The sequence below is a fragment of the Ctenopharyngodon idella genome, chromosome 16, assembly GCF_019924925.1.
Source record: "Ctenopharyngodon idella isolate HZGC_01 chromosome 16, HZGC01, whole genome shotgun sequence".
NCBI lineage: Eukaryota > Metazoa > Chordata > Actinopteri > Cypriniformes > Xenocyprididae > Ctenopharyngodon > Ctenopharyngodon idella.
In genome coordinates, this window is record NC_067235.1 from 9,531,314 (window position 1) to 9,549,046 (window position 17,733).

Below are 17,733 nucleotides of genomic sequence, written 5' to 3' on the forward strand. Positions count from 1 at the left end.
AGGCCTTTATTAACCCCCTGGAGCCTGAAGTAATACTGGACAGCATTGTAAGTTCTCTGTGCTCAACATATTCAACATGGCATCATTTCCGGTACACGCATGTGCGTATTACGTATCACAACATCCCCTCTGTTTAACATAAGTGTATAAACATCTCAGACAACCAAGACAACAGAATTTCTTCTTTGAATCTATATAACAGAATATTCTTAAAGATATGTCAAGTTTTTTTTTTTTTTTCATAGGGTGCACATTGTAACAATAATGAACAATAATAAACTGTTTGGTTACGTGTGCAAAAATAAACATTCAGTCCATATTTGGTACTCTTTTTACTGCTTGACTTTTCATTCAGCTTTACACATAGTCCTTGTATTGTGCTGGCTTTATTATGATCCGTCCAGACCTTGTGCGTGTTGGTCTTGTTGTCTCATTGCCTGTATTGTCTGTTTTTGTTTCAAGAGGTTGTGTGATTTTGTCTTCAATCGGATCCTTGTGGCTTTGTTCAACCACATCTCTTTTGGGTGTTTCAGCGAATTGTACCTTTTTCTGGATTTTCTGTGTGTGTTGTGCATACATTTCATGAAAAAGGCTCCTGGTACGTCTGATAGTGTTTCCATTTGGTGTTTGGATCAGGTAACTTCTCGGCTCCCTGCATCTTTCTACAATAGTCCCTGGGTGCCATGTTTTCCTCTCCTTGTCCAGCACTCTTACACTCTGTCCACGAAACAATGGAGGGAAGTCTCTACCACTACATTGATCATGATGTGTTTTCATCCTTGTTGACATTTCTTCCAGGTGCTGTCTGTGTTCCAGTTTACCTGGATCTGCATGACTTGGTAGGAGTGTGGTGATGGGTCTGCCAAGGAGTAATTCCGCAGGGGATGGTAAATCGCTGTCAATGGGAGTTGCTCGCACCTGCATCATGGCCACTTGTGTTGTATTGTTTTTTTGATGATGGATTTGATGTGTCTCACGTGTCTTTCAATAAATCCATTGTTTTTTGGGTAGTGCGGTGAACTTGTGGTGTGTTTTATTCCCCAGTCAGCTATGAATTTCCTGAAAGGTTGTCCTGTGTACTGTGGTCCATTATCTGTCATTATTTCATCTGGTCGACCAAATAAAGACATGTACTTTTGCATATTTTGTGCAACTGCATGGCTGCTTGCTGGAATGCGCATTTCATCGACCAATGGATATTTGGAATACCTGTCCACAGTAAGTATGTACATGGATCTCAAACAGATCAGACGCCAGGTACTGCCATGGCTTTGTGGGTGTTTTGTGTGGAATGAGAGGTTCTTTTGGTTGTGCATCTTGATGTTCTGCACATGTACTGCAAGATTTGCACATTTTTTCAATGTCTGAGTTTATCCTTGTCCAATACACACTCTCTTGAGCCAACCTGCGTGTTTTTTCGATACCTTGATGGCCTGCGTGGAGTTGAGTCAGAATGTCAGTTGTCATAGATTCTGGAATAAGCACTTGTCTGCCCTTAAATACAACTCCTGCTTCTATGGCAAGTTCATCTCGAAAAAGGCCAATAGCTGCGTAGGTCTTTTGGCAGGTCTTGTATTCTTGGCCATCCCTGATGGATGATTTCTTTTAATGCACTGAGCTTGGGGTCTTTCGCAGTCTCAGTTCTGAGAACCTCCTGTTTGTTCAGGGAGAAGTTTACAATTGCAACAGTATGATGCTCAGGGTCTTCAAATGCTGAGTCCAGCCCATCAATGCGTTCATCAAGTTCAATGTCTTCATCGTTTTCAGGGTTTGGCAGGCGGCTGAGTGTGTCGGCTAAAATCATTAGGCTTCCAGGATGATACATGATGCTGTAATTGTATCCCTGCGTCTTGATCAGCATGCGTTGAAGTCTGGGGGGAGCAGCATGTAGAGGCTTCGTGCAAATGGTAATCAGAGGTTTGTGTTCAGTTACCACAATGAATGATTTGCCATACAAGTATGTGATATTGCTGCATACCATACACAATAGCAAGCATTTCTCTCTCAATGTTGCTGTATCTTGATTGACATTCAGTTAGTGTCTTTGAACCGAAAGCAATGGGCCTGTTGTCTTGCACCAGTGCTACACCAATGCCTTTCTGTGATGCATCTACCTCAAGTGTGAGGGTGGCTGCTGGACTGTAGTATTTTAAGCAAGCATCAACAGTCACTGTTGTCTTTAGGTCATCGAAGCATTTCTGATAATCAGTGTCCCATGTCCACTGTGAGTCACTTTTCAGCAATCCCCTCAGATTGTGGGCTTTATCTGCAAACTTTGGTATGTAGGGCGACAGGTAGTTTAGCATGCCCATGAATCGATGAACTTGATCTTTGCTTTGTGGTGTTGGCATTTTTTGTATTTCGTGGACTTTGGCTCGGTCTGGTCTGATGCCTTTGTCTGTATCACGTTGCCAAAGAAAGATATGCTCTGCTGTTTGATTATACACTTGTCACTGTTAAACACCAGGCCTGTTTTCACAGCTCTTTCCATAAGGCTTCTCAGGTTCCTGTCGTGCTCCTCCTCGTCAGCTCCACACACTGCAACATCATCTGCAATGCTGATTACACCATGAAGACCTTCAAGAATTTGGTCCATTTTGGATTGGAAAAGATCTTGGGACACACTGAGACCAAATGGTAAGCGTCCCAAGCAGTACCTGCCAAAGGAAGTGCGGAACGTGGTCAGGATTTGTGACTCCTCATCGAGATGTATATCGACCAGTATCCGGCTTTTGCGCCTAGCTTGCTAAACACTTTTGCATTTGCAAATTTTGGGTTTAGTTCTTCCACAGTAGGAATTTTGTGAGGGCACCTCTTCAAGCTTGCATTTAGTTTCTGTGGGTCTAGACAGATTTGAAGTGACCCGTCTTCTTTGTGCTGAAGGCAAGACTAGAACACCAATCCGTGTGCTCTTCTACTTTTCGCAGGACTCCTTGATCGACAAGCTTGTTTAACTCATTTTGAAGTTTGTCCTTGATGTGGGTACTGCACTTGCGTGGTGGGTCAATGAATGGACTGGCACCTTCCTTTAGGATGAGCTTTGCTGTGCCATTAAAAATGCCAATTTTATAGAATTGGTCTGGGTATTTCTCTTTTAGTTCTTTGATGTTTTTTATGTGTTGTCGGGTACTCTCTGTTGTTTGTCTTCCCTCATGCCCATTGTTTTCTTTTTCACCCATTGCATCAACATTTACTGTCACAAGACTGAGGAGCTCACTTGTGGGTAGTCCAACCACAGCAGGTCCAGGTACATCAACAACATAGAACTTTTCGTCTATCCATCTGGACTTTTTGTACTGCCATGGCATGTTGATGGTTCCAAAGCAGGGAATCACATCGCCAGTGTATGACGTTTGCTTTACATTGGATGCTGGTTTTAGATGCTCCATGCTTTGTGGTGACGCACCATACATTTGTTTGAACATACGCAGTGGATTGTGTTTCTAGATGCCCCAGTATCTATTTTCAGGCGAAGCGTGTATCCGTGTCCTTACAGGAGAGGTGGTTTGACATTCAGAGTTGTATATGCCTCGTCTCTGGGTGGTTTCACATGGATGTTATGCATGCATTTTGCACTGATAGTAATGGAGTAAAAGTGTTCTTGGTATGTATACTCATCATCGTCTTTAGTGCTGTCTACAGTGTTAATGCTGGGTTCATCTTTGCGTTTGTGGTCTTTCCTTAGGTTAATGTGGCTTTGGTATCTGTTGCGTGTTCGTGACTTACTCCTTCTGTGCTGGCTGGATAGCTGTCTCTTTTTACAGCACTTTGCCCAGTGGCCTCTGTAACCACACACAGAGCATGTATCGTTGTATGCAGGGCACTGCCTTGGCTTGTCACAGTTTTGACATGTTCGTCCTCTTGTTATAGCATGGACATTTTCAGTGTGTGACATGCCAAGCTGCTGTATTTATTCGTTACCAGCTGCTAAGGCTTCGTACTTTCGCCCCTCTGCAAGTACGTCGGCAATGGGGTGACCTTTAGGCTTGCTGTACAGGTCGTTTCTTAAACCATCGAAAGGAGTACCGGCAATGATAAGTTCAACTAAACGTTCAATTAGCTCATCATCAGTGAACTGATATTTCAGTGCTAAAGTTCTGGCTCTAGTCACAAAGTCGATGCTCTCATTTGGTTTTTGCCTGTACTGCATGAGATGAAGCCTGTGAATTCTGAAGTTCACATTCAATTTTAGTTGTCCTTCAAAAAAATTCCACAAGGTGTCAGGTTTTCTCTTATCTGCATCACTGAGCCCACTTGCGTTAAGCCGTTTTAATCCTTCATCTCCAATGCCTCTACATATTTTTCTAGCTTGTTTTTCTGCATCTGTTATTTCTTCATCCTCCAGGTACAGTCATTTTTTGTTTGAATAAAGACATTGCCACATTTAGATCAGGGTCAGACCAGTTCATCATTGGTAAATGTGATGCCATTTTATCGCGTTTATCTTGTACTCACGTTAAAAGCAGTTGTTTACTTTCCGTGTTTGTTGTTTATTTTTGGACCGATTAGCAGTTATCACACAGACAATGTGTTCCTTTCCCGTCCGACATTGGTGTACAAGAGATCGCGTTGAGGAGTGGAGTTGCGCGTTCTTCTCAGCGATTAGACTCGCGGCATGATTAGCTCTGCTTCACTGGTCATGAACACTCAAGCGGATGACACTGTAGTAGTTTACCGCTGCCACCATGAAGTCAGAGATTGTATATTATAAGGAGATGAGAGGGTCTGTATCTCTTACCTTTGGAGAAAGCGTAACGGCTAACTTAATCATGTGCGGCACCTCTCAGCCTATCATGTAATGGCCTCTGGTCTCCTTTCCTGCATACCGCCAGTACCGCCCGTGCCGCCTGTGCATACCGGCACAGCCGGAGCGTTAGCATTAGCCGTTACGCTTTTTTGGCTAAAGGTTGCAGGCAGAGATTGTATATTATAGGGAGATGAGAGGGTCTGTATCTCTTACATTCGAGAAAGCGTAACGGCTAACTTAATCACGTGCGGCAACTCTCAGCCTATTGTGTAATGGCAGTGACATCAGTGCCCGCCATTCAAAACTCCTTCCCTGCTTACCGCCTATGCGTACCGCCAGAGCCGGAGCGTTAGCATTAGCCGTTACCCTTTTTTGGCTAAAGGTTGTAGGCTTGCCTTCCAGTAGCTTTGTTGCAGGCTTGCCTTCCAGGGGCTTTGATAAAGTAATACTGGACAGCATTGTAAGTTGCTACGAACATCTTTACTCTGTGCTCAACATATTCAACATGACATAATTTCCGGTACATGCATGTGTAGGGTGACCATATGTGCCATTTTCCCAGGACGCGTCCTGTCCAGGATTTCTAAGTTGCATAAAATGTCCCAGTTTTGGTTTTGTTTTCATATTTGCGGAAGGTAATGACTGAAAAATAATTTGACCAGTAGCGTGCATTATACATAATCGACCAATCGTGGCTTACGAGAAGGCTGGATCTACAGAGACCGGTCAAAGCATTGCAAATACGACAACGTTTTAATGCATTGCATGAAGACTGTCAATAAGAACAGTGGCTTGCACAGACTTCCGTGTAGAAATCGCGTTCCTAAATCGCATTCAGTGGGCACATCGATATGACCACTTTCACGATTAAAGAGGCAAGGGCTCAAGCCATTTAAGGCAATTTAGAAATCCTGGACAGGACGCGTCCTGGGAAAATGGCACATATGGTCACCCTATGCATGTGCGTATTACGTATCACAACCGAGCCGTATGGTTTACTTTGATTATGGATGGTTGCATTTTTTTTGTTCAAATGCGCCCCCCCCCCATTCACAACCATTATAAACCTTGGAGGACTAAGGATATTTTTAAATATATCTCAGATTGTGTTCGTTTGAAAGAAGATAGTCTTAACCTGGGATGGCTTGAGAGTGAGTAAATCATGGGATAATTTTCATTTTTGGGTGAACTAATCCTTTAAGGGAAAACATTTTAACCTGGTAATAACAAAATGTGACTCTAGAAACCTCAGAAATTCACATTTTGGTGTCAAGGAGGAAAGTACAGTATAACCTTTCCCCTCCTGCAGCAAATGTTAATTGTAAAAACTGAAGAAATAATTTCCTTAAAGAACATTTGTTTCATTACTTGATCAGAATTACTGCACAATACTGTTTTATTTCAAATAATCCCCTACCATAATAATTAAAGCCTGCCTGTTAAGTATTTCAAAATATAATTGCTTTTCTATGTTTTATAATCAGCTTAATTTACCAAAGACCATAAGCATTTAATTTCCTTCCAAGTCCATGGTTTTGCAATTTATAAATAAATGCAACTCGATCGCAGTTGTCTTACAAGGTCAGGATAAAAAAAGGATGAAATATAAAACTACACACTCTCATCATTAGGCAAGAGATGAGTGGACCAAGCCATTATTGCTGGACCATGTAAGAGGGTTTCTCAGAAGACTGTTAGTAAAGCAGAAGTCTCTGCCATGTGTTACCTCTGGCCTGCATCCATTTTAATAGAAACCTCATTTTAATTAATCATAACCAGGGGAGTGATTAAACTAAGTGTAATTAGAGAGAAAAGAAAGAGAATGAGACAGAAACACAAAAGAGTAAGTGAACAAGAATGCACTTCTCCAGATGAAAGTAAGCTCTTTTCTAACCTCTGTTTTTATAAATGTTTCTGTTGACAAGCAAGCACATAATGTATTCTTCCCCTTGAGCATAGATAAAAGCATTATCCATGCCTCACACAGTAAAACTATAGTTGTGTGTCTTCACATATTTAGTGATAACACTGATATGTTGTTATGCCTGCTACACACTGTGTGATTTCAGCAATCCTATAAGATCATTACAAATCACACTGTACGACATGGATCTAATAAACTTTGGTATGATATGTAGACAGTACGATGATGACACCCATTGAATTGTAGGTTCTGTTTCAAGTTAGCATAGAAGAATAAAACATCATCAGCATCCGCTAGTGGTAAACAAATAGAGCAAGTTTGAGCAAGAGCAAGATTTTTTTTATTGAGTTTAATCCCAGACAAGTACAATGCAAAAAGTACAAGGCTAATATACGGCATTGTGGTACAGTTCAGAATAACAAATAGAGCAAGATGAATCGCTCTTTGGCAATTGTGGTTTTTATTTGTGCTGAAAAAAGAGGAGGAAGCAATAAAAAAGAATATGGATGCGGTCCTGGCTAGGGAAAAGAGGCCAACTTGGCATGTGGAGCTTGAGGATGAATCATATAAACTTATAAATACAATAAACTTATATTTAAGTTTTAGCACCATGTCACGTTGATCAATATGTCATTTTATGTTGCATTTTTATTGGCTAGTCAGTAGACGTGGGTTGTAGCAGCAACCTAGTAGCACTGTGAGATGATCATGCTAAATTTCTGACACTGTCAGAAAATTATTCCAGGCTATCTTTGGTCACAAGACCATGACAACGGCCGCCATTGAACCTCTCTCACTGCACGACGTAGGACCACCATTTAGAAGCCACGACAACAGAAATTGCCACGTCTGGGACAGACCAAAATCGTGCAATGTGTACCGGGCGCCCAGTTCTGATATATCTGCAGAGTTCAGTTCCAATCCTGATCAAACACACCTGCCTGTACTTGTCAAGTGAATATCTTGATTAGTTGGTTTAGTTGTATTTTATCAGGGTTGGAGCTGAACTTTGCAGGAAGGTAGATTTCCAGGAACAGGATGTGTTAGAGCATCTTTGTAAACTTACCTAGAGTGCCTTTCTGCTCTTTTTGGTCACAATTTATTAACTCTCCAATACTCAATCATGCTAATTACTAATGGTTATACTAAGAAATAAAACCCTTAGTTCACCCAAAAATGACAATCCTGTCATGTTTTATACTCTCATGTCATGCTAAACCTGTATGACATTCTTTCTTCTCATAAACATAAAAATTTATTAAAAATATTAATTTGAATTTATTTTGTCTTTTTTTTTTTTTTTTTAAATATGCCAATGTCACTGTTTGGTTACCACAATTCTTCCAAAAATCTTCTTTTATGTTCCACAAAAGAAAGAAAATGACACGAGAGTGAGTAAATAGCATAATTTTCATTTTTTAGTGAACTATCCCTTACTTTTTTCCCCCTTCGTTTTAACACCTGTTTGCCACCTGATGTCACCTGTTGGAGTTTGGGTTCCTTGCCGCCGTCGCTTTGGCTTGCTTAGTTGGGGACACTTGACATTTGATATTCAACAATGTTTTGATCTGCCTGCATTGACACCACTGTATGCGAACTAAACTGAGCTGGATGATGACATCACTGTTTTCTTCAGTGCTGATATATAGATAAATTAATCAATGAATAACTATTGATTCTTACAACGGAATGAATCAATACTGAATTTACTTAAGCTGGACAATGACACCACTTTCTTTAAGAGCTGCTGTGCAGCCAAAATTATATAACAGTTATCACTGTAAAGCTGCTTTGACACAATCTGCATTGTAAAAAGTGCTATATAAATAAAGGTGACTTGACTTGACATTTTGGCACAGCTATCATTCTGTAAATTCTACAAGCATGAATGACTACTCAAATTGTGTGCCTGATTATTAAGATGTGTATTTACTCTTCTCAGTGATGAGATTTATGGGTTTTTTTTTTTTTTTTTTCTTCAAGGAAGATCTAGATCATCTTGCATAGCTAGACCATCAGATTGATGGCAGGAGGTCTGGACTCCATTGGCCATGGACCACCCAAGAGGATGTCTGACCGACATGTAAAGCAACCAATCACATTTTGTTTTGTTCAGTGTCATGTTTAGGGGCATGAAAATGTAAAGTCGATGTCCCAACAATAACAGCCTGTCGTGCAATTCATTCAAGAACGTCCTGCAAGTTTAGTGCAACATTGGTGCAACAATGGTGCTGTGAACCTCACATTCTTTTGAAAATCTATAGTTGATCCAGATAAGCGCTTATTGTCACAGTTGTAAACACAATGCCTTTCTTCTTCCATAAGGGGGTATGCCATCATGACAGCTTTGTTTCCAGGCGGACCATTAAAGAACGCGACACACGCTAGGGTTAGGGTTATCACATCTCCCAGAAATCCTGGAGAATTCAACCAATCAGATGACGACTTCAAAACTCGCAAAGTGTTTCCCATTTTGTGTGCCATATGCATAAGACATTCAGCCAGTGGTCCATAAGTGTGATGTCTTAGGCTAAGGAAAGCAAAAAAAAAGCAAAAAAACAAGATACAAACAAACAAAAAAGACCTGTATAGACAAACACTGACAGAGGGACTTGAGTCATTTAATTACAAAAATATTATAGAGACTTGAGAGTGTTTTTATTGACTTGGGCTGTTACGTAAATACCTCACAACAGCCCAAACATTCTGGCAATGTGGGTTACAGACCTGGGTATGCTTGAACATTCTGTCCTTTTAGAGTTGCATCTTGTGACATCAAATCCTATTTTTGGTTTGTTTAGATGTCTTTGGTCTATGTTGCATTCATATTTCACTCAAACGGCACCAGAATTTGTTTGGAACCTTTTGATGGGTCTCAGTCCACTTGTTTGGTGTGCACCTGGGTTCGGATGGCATGTGATCACGCTTATTCAAATGAACCACACTAACAGAGCAATCGCACGAGAGTTCATTTTAATCTAACCAAACCTGCCAAGTGTGAACACGCACTAAATGTGTAAGTGTCAACAGAGCCTTACAATAGCAAGGAGGCTCTTAGAAGTGAATGAGGTACTCTTGCCCTTCTGTTTCTTCTCCCTACAATTAGATCTTGAATTTCTGCTATAGATAAAAACAATCATGTGTTTGGAAACATAAAATAAATAATCTATGCCTAAACTGCATCTGCTTTGAGAATGTTTATTTCTTTGGAAGGTACTGGGGGAAAAAATGTTATTTTCAAAAGCAGTACAGCTCTCAAATGCTCTCTGGAAAGAATTAAGTAACTCTCTTTCATTTGCCAACTTCAAAATTAACCACTGCACTGGCAAAGCAGTTACTTTCCTATTACTCAGTGTAACATTTGTTTTTAGATATCACATATTATTTAAATGTAAAAAGTGTATATGTAAGCAATAAGGTACAAGAGGCTGTGCTGTATTGTGAATAAGTCACGGCTGAAGGGCGTTGTTAGGCTGCTGTTATGAAGCTGAGTGCCTGCAACCCTTTCAGCCGTGACTTATTCATGATACAGTACTAGCCAAGAGTATCTTATTGCTTTTATAAAACGGTTACCACACAATACAAATATTAAAGCCAGAAATATGTATCAATGCAACTTTCATGAAGTAAACTTTTTTCTAAAAGCCTTCCTTCCGTCGGAAAAAAAATAGTTCCTGACCGTGAACAGCAACAGAAGTTACATTTTCACGCCATTAGATGGCGGCAAAGACTGTCTTCATGAGTGTGTCAGTCAGTAGCGAAGACTTTTATATTGAAAAGACTGAATTGTTTTGAAAACGGAACAAGACGCAACTGACAAATGCTTAGACTAGCGCTGTCAGTCACGTGAAAACCCCATAAATGTTAAAAGGACAAGATGATAAATCGGACATTTAAACAGATTTTTTATTATGAACATAGGACTGACCTGAAGGGAAATGCTAAATCTGAATGCAGGTAACAAACTGGCTCACTCAATCTTTTCCTCACAACACTCTTCTACATAAACAGTAAGCTTCAATGAACAATATCAATTGAGAACATACAGTTTACGTTGCTAGGAGTGCTTGCTAAGGGTGTTGTGTAGTGATACACAGAACAGCTGGGTGAAGCGGTCATAGCCGTGTTTTATCGTGAATAAAACACAGCTAGGCCTATTGACCAATAAGAATCAAGGACAGGAACTAACCGTTTTATACTGTGTGTGTGTGTGTGTGTGTGTATATATATATATATATATATATATATATATATATATATCTATCTATCTATCTAACATATATATAATAGTTTTATATAAAGAGCCTCGAAAAAAAATGTGTTACGGTTTCCACAAAAATAGTAAGCAGCACAACTGTTTTTCAACATTAATAGTAATAAGAAATATTTATTGAGCACAAAATCAGCATATATTAGAATATCTAAAGGATCATGTGACATTGAAGACTGGGGTAATGATGCTAAAAATTCATCACTGGAATAAATTGCATTTAAAAATATATTAAAATGGAAAACATATTTTAGATTCTAAAATTTTGTGCTACATTTTTATCAAGTAAATTCAGCCTTGGTGAGCATTTACTGACTAACAGTATGTGATAAATTTGGTTTCAGAACACTGAGAGCTCAGTGAGGCTGTTATCTCTGCTGTCTCTTTTTTCCTTGTTGCTTGTGATTTATTTAAGACACGGTTATCCTATTAACCCTCGTCTGGAGAGACAGCTACCACAGACAGCAGCTGTCATGATCAGGGTTACGCTACCTTCAAAACATTCATAAAAACCTTGTTTCATGAAAAAAGCAGGATATAACCATGTCCTTGGAAAAATATTGTTTTTAATTGGTTTGAGATGACTAGGCCTATATGTATTTTTGAACGGTCTGTCCCTGTCTGACATGCTTTATTATGGATGCCTTTTACATCAACAGTCTTTTGTGACTCATGTTTAGATCATCTTCTTTTTTTTTGCCAGAATTACATACTTATATCTGTTCAACTTGTCCTGACTGTCAACTTCTCTAAAGCTCAATATTAAAGGAATAGTACAACCAAAAATGAAAATTCATAATTTACTCACCTTAATACAATGTCAAACCATTTCTGTTCATTCTTCATTCAAAATTTCTCATGTTCCTCACAGAAGAATGAAAGTCATACAGTTTTGGAGTGACATGACGACATTAAGTAAATAATGACAAATTTTATTTTGACATGGGATCCACTTTATGATATAATAACATTATTTATTTTTGTGCATGCTGGGTGCACCACCTTGATTTGGTGGGTATTTAATAAATATATGTTAATAAGCAGTGAAGCACTTTTTTCTAAGAAATAATAATACACCAGTAATAATAATAATAATAATAATTGATTATACTAAACTACTTTTTCCAAGAATTTTATTCTTTTAATGACATAACATAACATAAACAAAAAATAATGTAAGGATGGTGTGTTCCATTTTCCATGTTCTCATACTTGCTCTTATACCAGTTTAAAATGCAGAGATAACTTTAAATAAGCCATTTAAAATGTGTTCGAATCCTCAACCAATAGCATAAGTAGGACTATCTGTTTTGCCAACCAGTGGTTGAGAATTTAGAATCTCCTAGTCTCCTAGTTAAATGTCAATTTATTAGGAATAAAACATGAAGATCAATTCAGCAAAGAGAAAGATCACATGCTTCCAACTGCTCATTGTTTTAGTTTCAGATATAGTATTTTTGGTAGCTATTTAGAAGATGTACTCTAAAATTTTAGAAAGATGTTCCTACAGTATATGTCTTACCTGTTCAGAAACTATTGTGTTGTATAAGAGCTCTGTCTTCTGGTGAGTCTCTCTGACGCAAATGAGAGTCCTTAAGGTCCTCACCTTAGAGTGTTGCCATGACAATGAGCAGTCAGCTCCAGGCACCCTCTCAGGTTCATTGTGACGACGTGATTGACAGATCCCACTCGAGGCTGTTGTCTCAGGTGTAAAGATGTGACAGTAACAGGAGAGAGTGTCATTTGGCTGCCCTCTCTTTTTCGTTCCACAGCTTTAATGAGAGTTTACACAGCTAGCAAAGGCTCACTTTAAACCTGGATCTCAGACTGAGATAATATGGAGAATATGAGAGGAAATCTACCAAGATCACATTTGTTAAATTTAAGCATACTTACTAAATGGTGGTAAATTGTTAGTATTCTTCTGTAAATATAAAAAAAGTTTTCTAAATTCACAATGTTAATAACTGTGGAAACACGTCATCACAGTCTGTGAAAAAGGTCCATTGTTGGTCTCTCGCAGTTTCAGTTACTGGGGAATAAGGCTTTCAAGCTTCAAAAAGGATGTAAAAGCAGTATAAATCTACTGTAAAAATGATTCATAAACACCTATTCCAAGTTTTCTGCCCTATACTAGCTTTTTGTGAGAAACAGGCTAAAATTACGTCATTATTTAATGAAAATCTTGCAATCCACCCAAGTTCTCCTTAGCACACTGATAAAATTTCACGTGAGAAGTAGCTATGTCCAATTTGTTTGCTAATCATTCAGAATCTTTAACTTATCTGTACACAATATCTTCTTTATGGATTATGTTCACCAAAATTCGAAAACTCTATTATCAACAGTGTTGGGTAAAGTTACTTTTAAAAGTAATGCATTACAATATTGCGTTACTCCCTAAAAAAGTAACTAAATGTGTTACATTACTTTTGCGTTACTTTTTCTAACCTGGGCTGGGCTTGCTTGTTTGTTTTTTAATAACAACAAAAAAGGTCTATTTTTTGGCTAATGTTAAGGCCCTTTCACACCAACAGTGAAATGAATAAGCTTAAAGCAGAAGGAAATGCATATTTACGCCTGTACAGTATAGAAGGCACAGCCCTCAACCTTTCAGCTGTGCTGCCATTCTGGATTAAAGAAAAGTAGGATACAGGAGAAGGAAGTTCAACACTCTTATTTCTAAATCTAATGTAAAGTAATTTTTGCTTATTAGTATGGTTGAATTAGATCATTGAAGGTCAGCAGCAAAGACATGGGTTAATAAAGTGAGATTAAATACATAAAGTACATTTGTTTAATTTAACATAGTTAACTATTACAGGTTTGCGTAAAATTCTGAGATTGTATTTCACTGTTTTTAAGTGTTTTTGTACAACTGAGATGAGTAAATGAATGTTCACATTTAGTCTAGAACTACAATAACCATCATGTTTACACAGCGCACACAACACCTCTGCACTTTATTTCTATCTACATGAGCTTTCAGTCAATAAATGTGAAAAAGTAACTTGTGCTACTTATTTGAAAAAGTAACATGTTTTGTTGTAGATTGAAAAAATGAATGTGTTACTTTACTAGTTACTTGAAAAAGTAATCTGATTACGTAACTCAAGTCACTTGTAATGCGTTACCCCCAACACTGGTCATCAAAAGAATGATTCATGCTATTAATGACATAATTTTCTTATTTTGGTGAGCATTATTCATAAAAAAGATATCATGAACAGATAAGGTAAAGACAAATATATTTTTTATGATGTTCTTTTACAAAAAGCTCAGGAAATAACATCAAAGGCTGAACAATTGCCTGTCCAATGAAACCTCAAATGCTGTGAGATTAACCTTATCCCCATCTTTACTACTTCTGAAATAAAGTCCAATTAACAAGCCACATTTCCTTTGAAAAGAAGAACACTATCAATGTATTGCACATCTAAGAAATTTCCACTAATAAATGCCAATTTCTGTTCTTTAACATTATTTGGACAGGGCCAGTTTTCCCTGTGGAGGTTAAGTAAATTTTTGCTTCAAAGACACATTGTGATTTCAATGCCATCTAAAGTAAATGATTGCATTTGGTTATGGCTCACATAACATCGGTAAAATGATGTAGCAAATCACCTATTGTACTGTCTAGTTTTTGGGTATAAGAGGTCCTATGAGAAAACTAATCCAGTCCATGCAGGAATCCCTGTGATTGAGATAAAGCATAATTTTTAACAACGCTTCTCCTCATTTGTTTTGACCATGGGTTCTCTTAGGAATTTGTATGGGTTTTTAGAATAGAGGTTTTTGATTTAAGAGTACAATAAGATCTGTTGTTAACATTACATGAAGAGACTCTTATTTCACAATATACATTCTATACAGTCATACCTTGAATCTTGAAGTATTTTTTTTTTTTTAATGTAAATTGCTAAGTTGTCAGTTGAGAATGGTTTAAATCATGGGGTGTCATACTCAGTTTCTCGATGGCCATTATCCTGCAGAGTTCAGCTCCAACCCTATTAAACACACCTGAACCAGCTAATCAAGGTCTTAAATGTGCTGTATGTAATTTTTTTGACTGTAATGCACAACATACCATAATATGTTTGCAGAGATTTAGGAAACATCTTCAAATACTCATTTATCTGAAAAACAATGCTACAGCCAGTTATTCTACTTTGAAGTGTGCGTTCCGTGTCAGAATGTTTTTTTTGTCAATTTACCCAATAGCATTTCGACACCCCGGGTTGCCATTTAATGGAAAACACAGCATACTGCAGCCACGGAAGCCAGCAAACAAACTGGGTCAGAGATTGCAGATTCTACCAGACCTAAAAAGCCTCAGCATCCATCTAAAAAGCCCTATGTCCAGAGGCATATTAAAATGCAGATAAATCAACTCTTCAACTTAAACTGTAAGGCTTGTCGCTTAAGATTGCGCTTGTTCTTGTTGCGTGTCCCCAATCTGGCAACCCCTGTGAGCGTTGGGAGTAGGTTGCGGGAGAAACAACTCTCTCCAATATTTTGAATTTGGACTGCGGTACCCATTTCAACCACTAGCTGTTAATATTACATACTGCACCTATAAGAAATGAAAGCTCTAGCGTAAGTTCTGCCGGGAATGTTAAGTCACTTATTAGTTTAGACCTAATCAATCATTATCTAACACTTGGGGTACAAAAGATCGGTACTTACACATGTCTGAGTTCGCAGATGCTGACGCCAACCTCCACCTCCATCCTCCCCACCACCACCAGGATGGTCCCTGTCCATACCTCCCAGGTGGTCGGCTATGCCCCTGCCTTTATCTCCAGGCAGGAAATGCAGAGTCCGCAACCCTCAGTATGTGTGCTACGGACGTGGTCTGCGCCAAAGAACTTTATTTTATAATATTTTGCTTGCTGATTGTTAATAAATAACATTGTTACATTATCTTGCCTCCCGAGTCCAGGCAGGCATTTTGGAGCTGGCTGAAGCAACACTCTGTAGAACAGTGGCCCAGGAGCAGAGTTTGAAACATGTGGTTTAAATACTACTGGCATCCCATTCAATCAATCAATCAATCAAAAAATAAATAAATAAATAAAGTAAGTCATATCAAGGAAACTGCCAAAACATGTTATAATTCATATATTCGCATAAGACTAGACCTATTTATTGGCTTAATGAAGCCCGCATACAGAGCACATAACCTTCTGTAATGGCCATATCCAGAAAATACACCTGAAAAATATCTACAGCAGGGTTTCTCAAATCCAGTCCTGGAGGAGCCACTGCCCTGCATAGTTTAGCTCAAACCCTGATCTTGGATGCATCTGAAAACTTAAAAATGCTGCCTTTGGAGGATTGATTCCAAGGTAGGAAGGCATCAATGCACATCCGAATCCAATGTTAGCTTCACTTCCTTTCTCCTCAGATACCTTCATCTGATCAATTTTTGAAGGCAGTATAGATGTATCCTTCACTGACTTTGATATCCCACAATGTGCGTTTCATTCTGTGACAGTTAAGTTAAAAAAATAAAGATGTTGTCTGAAAGTTGCTGGTTGCTTTCAGTTTGTGTGTAAATGTATGTTTTTGGCCAACGTTTTCCACTTCTAATGTCATTTCTAGTGAGAAGTTACTATTGCAGTACTAAAATATTCACTTCGTTATCACCAAAGCTTGCTCTATTTCGCTGTAGATCATTAAACCGTTACACTGCCTCAGAAGTCTGTCCGAAATCATTTTCGTGAGGTGCCTTTGTGCACAAATGCTGCCTACAAAGTAATTGCCTGATAAGGCAGCAAGGCAACAAGTCAGCTGCCTAAGTTTTCGAACTCAGCCCTTGATTAACTTGTTTGGGTGTCTTTGATTAGGCCCTCCAGGCCCGGATATGAAGAAACCTGGATCTACAGTGAAGCCAATCCCTTCCGAATCCTATTTGTAAAGCTCTTTTAAACCCTTTGAAAATTATAGGCTCCAATACAGAATGCAAATTTCTAAAGATTCCTTTAAGAATGGAAGAATAAAACCACCATGCCATTTTGTGCTTAGGTTAATGAGTTCAAAGCAAACTGATGTAATTTGTACTTCGTGCCTGAAACCTGGTTTAAATTGTCTCAACATGCAAAGCACAACACACACAGTCTCTCTCTTTCATCGTCTCATTGCAGTTTAGCAGTATCCCCTTCGGCTATACATAACACCTTGAACTGACAGTGCCCTACATCGAGAAACTCAGCATATTATCAGATTTACTATTCTTTCATGTTTCATTCTGTAGGCAGATGCAGCATCCATAAACAAATCTGTCTATGGAGGGTCACAGTGATTCTGATCTCAAAAATAAAATGCCAAAAAATAGCAAGCAGAGGAAAAGATGGGTTACTACAAAAAGGATTATTCAACTGTCCTCCAAGAGACAGCAGTAGCATTATAAATGCTCTTACAATAACAGTATTACACGTATCTGTTCATTATCTGTATATGGTGGGTTCAAACTAAGGATGTCAGTTTAGATAAATTCCCATAATCGATTGTTGTTCAAATTTACAATCAATTAATCGTTTACCTTAACCTCTTAAATACACTACCAAGTTATGTTACTTAACCACTTGCTTAACCAACACAAAATAGGTGTTGTTTTAAAGCCTAGAAGCTTGGTTTTACAGTGAATATGACCATCACTTAACAAGTGCTTATAAATTTGGTGACATTTAGTAAGCAAATATGTCAAAAGTGCACTAAGCGAGCAAATAAGTGCTTTTTTATAACATTAAAAAAAATAAATGAAAATGTGATCTGTAGAATCATCGTACA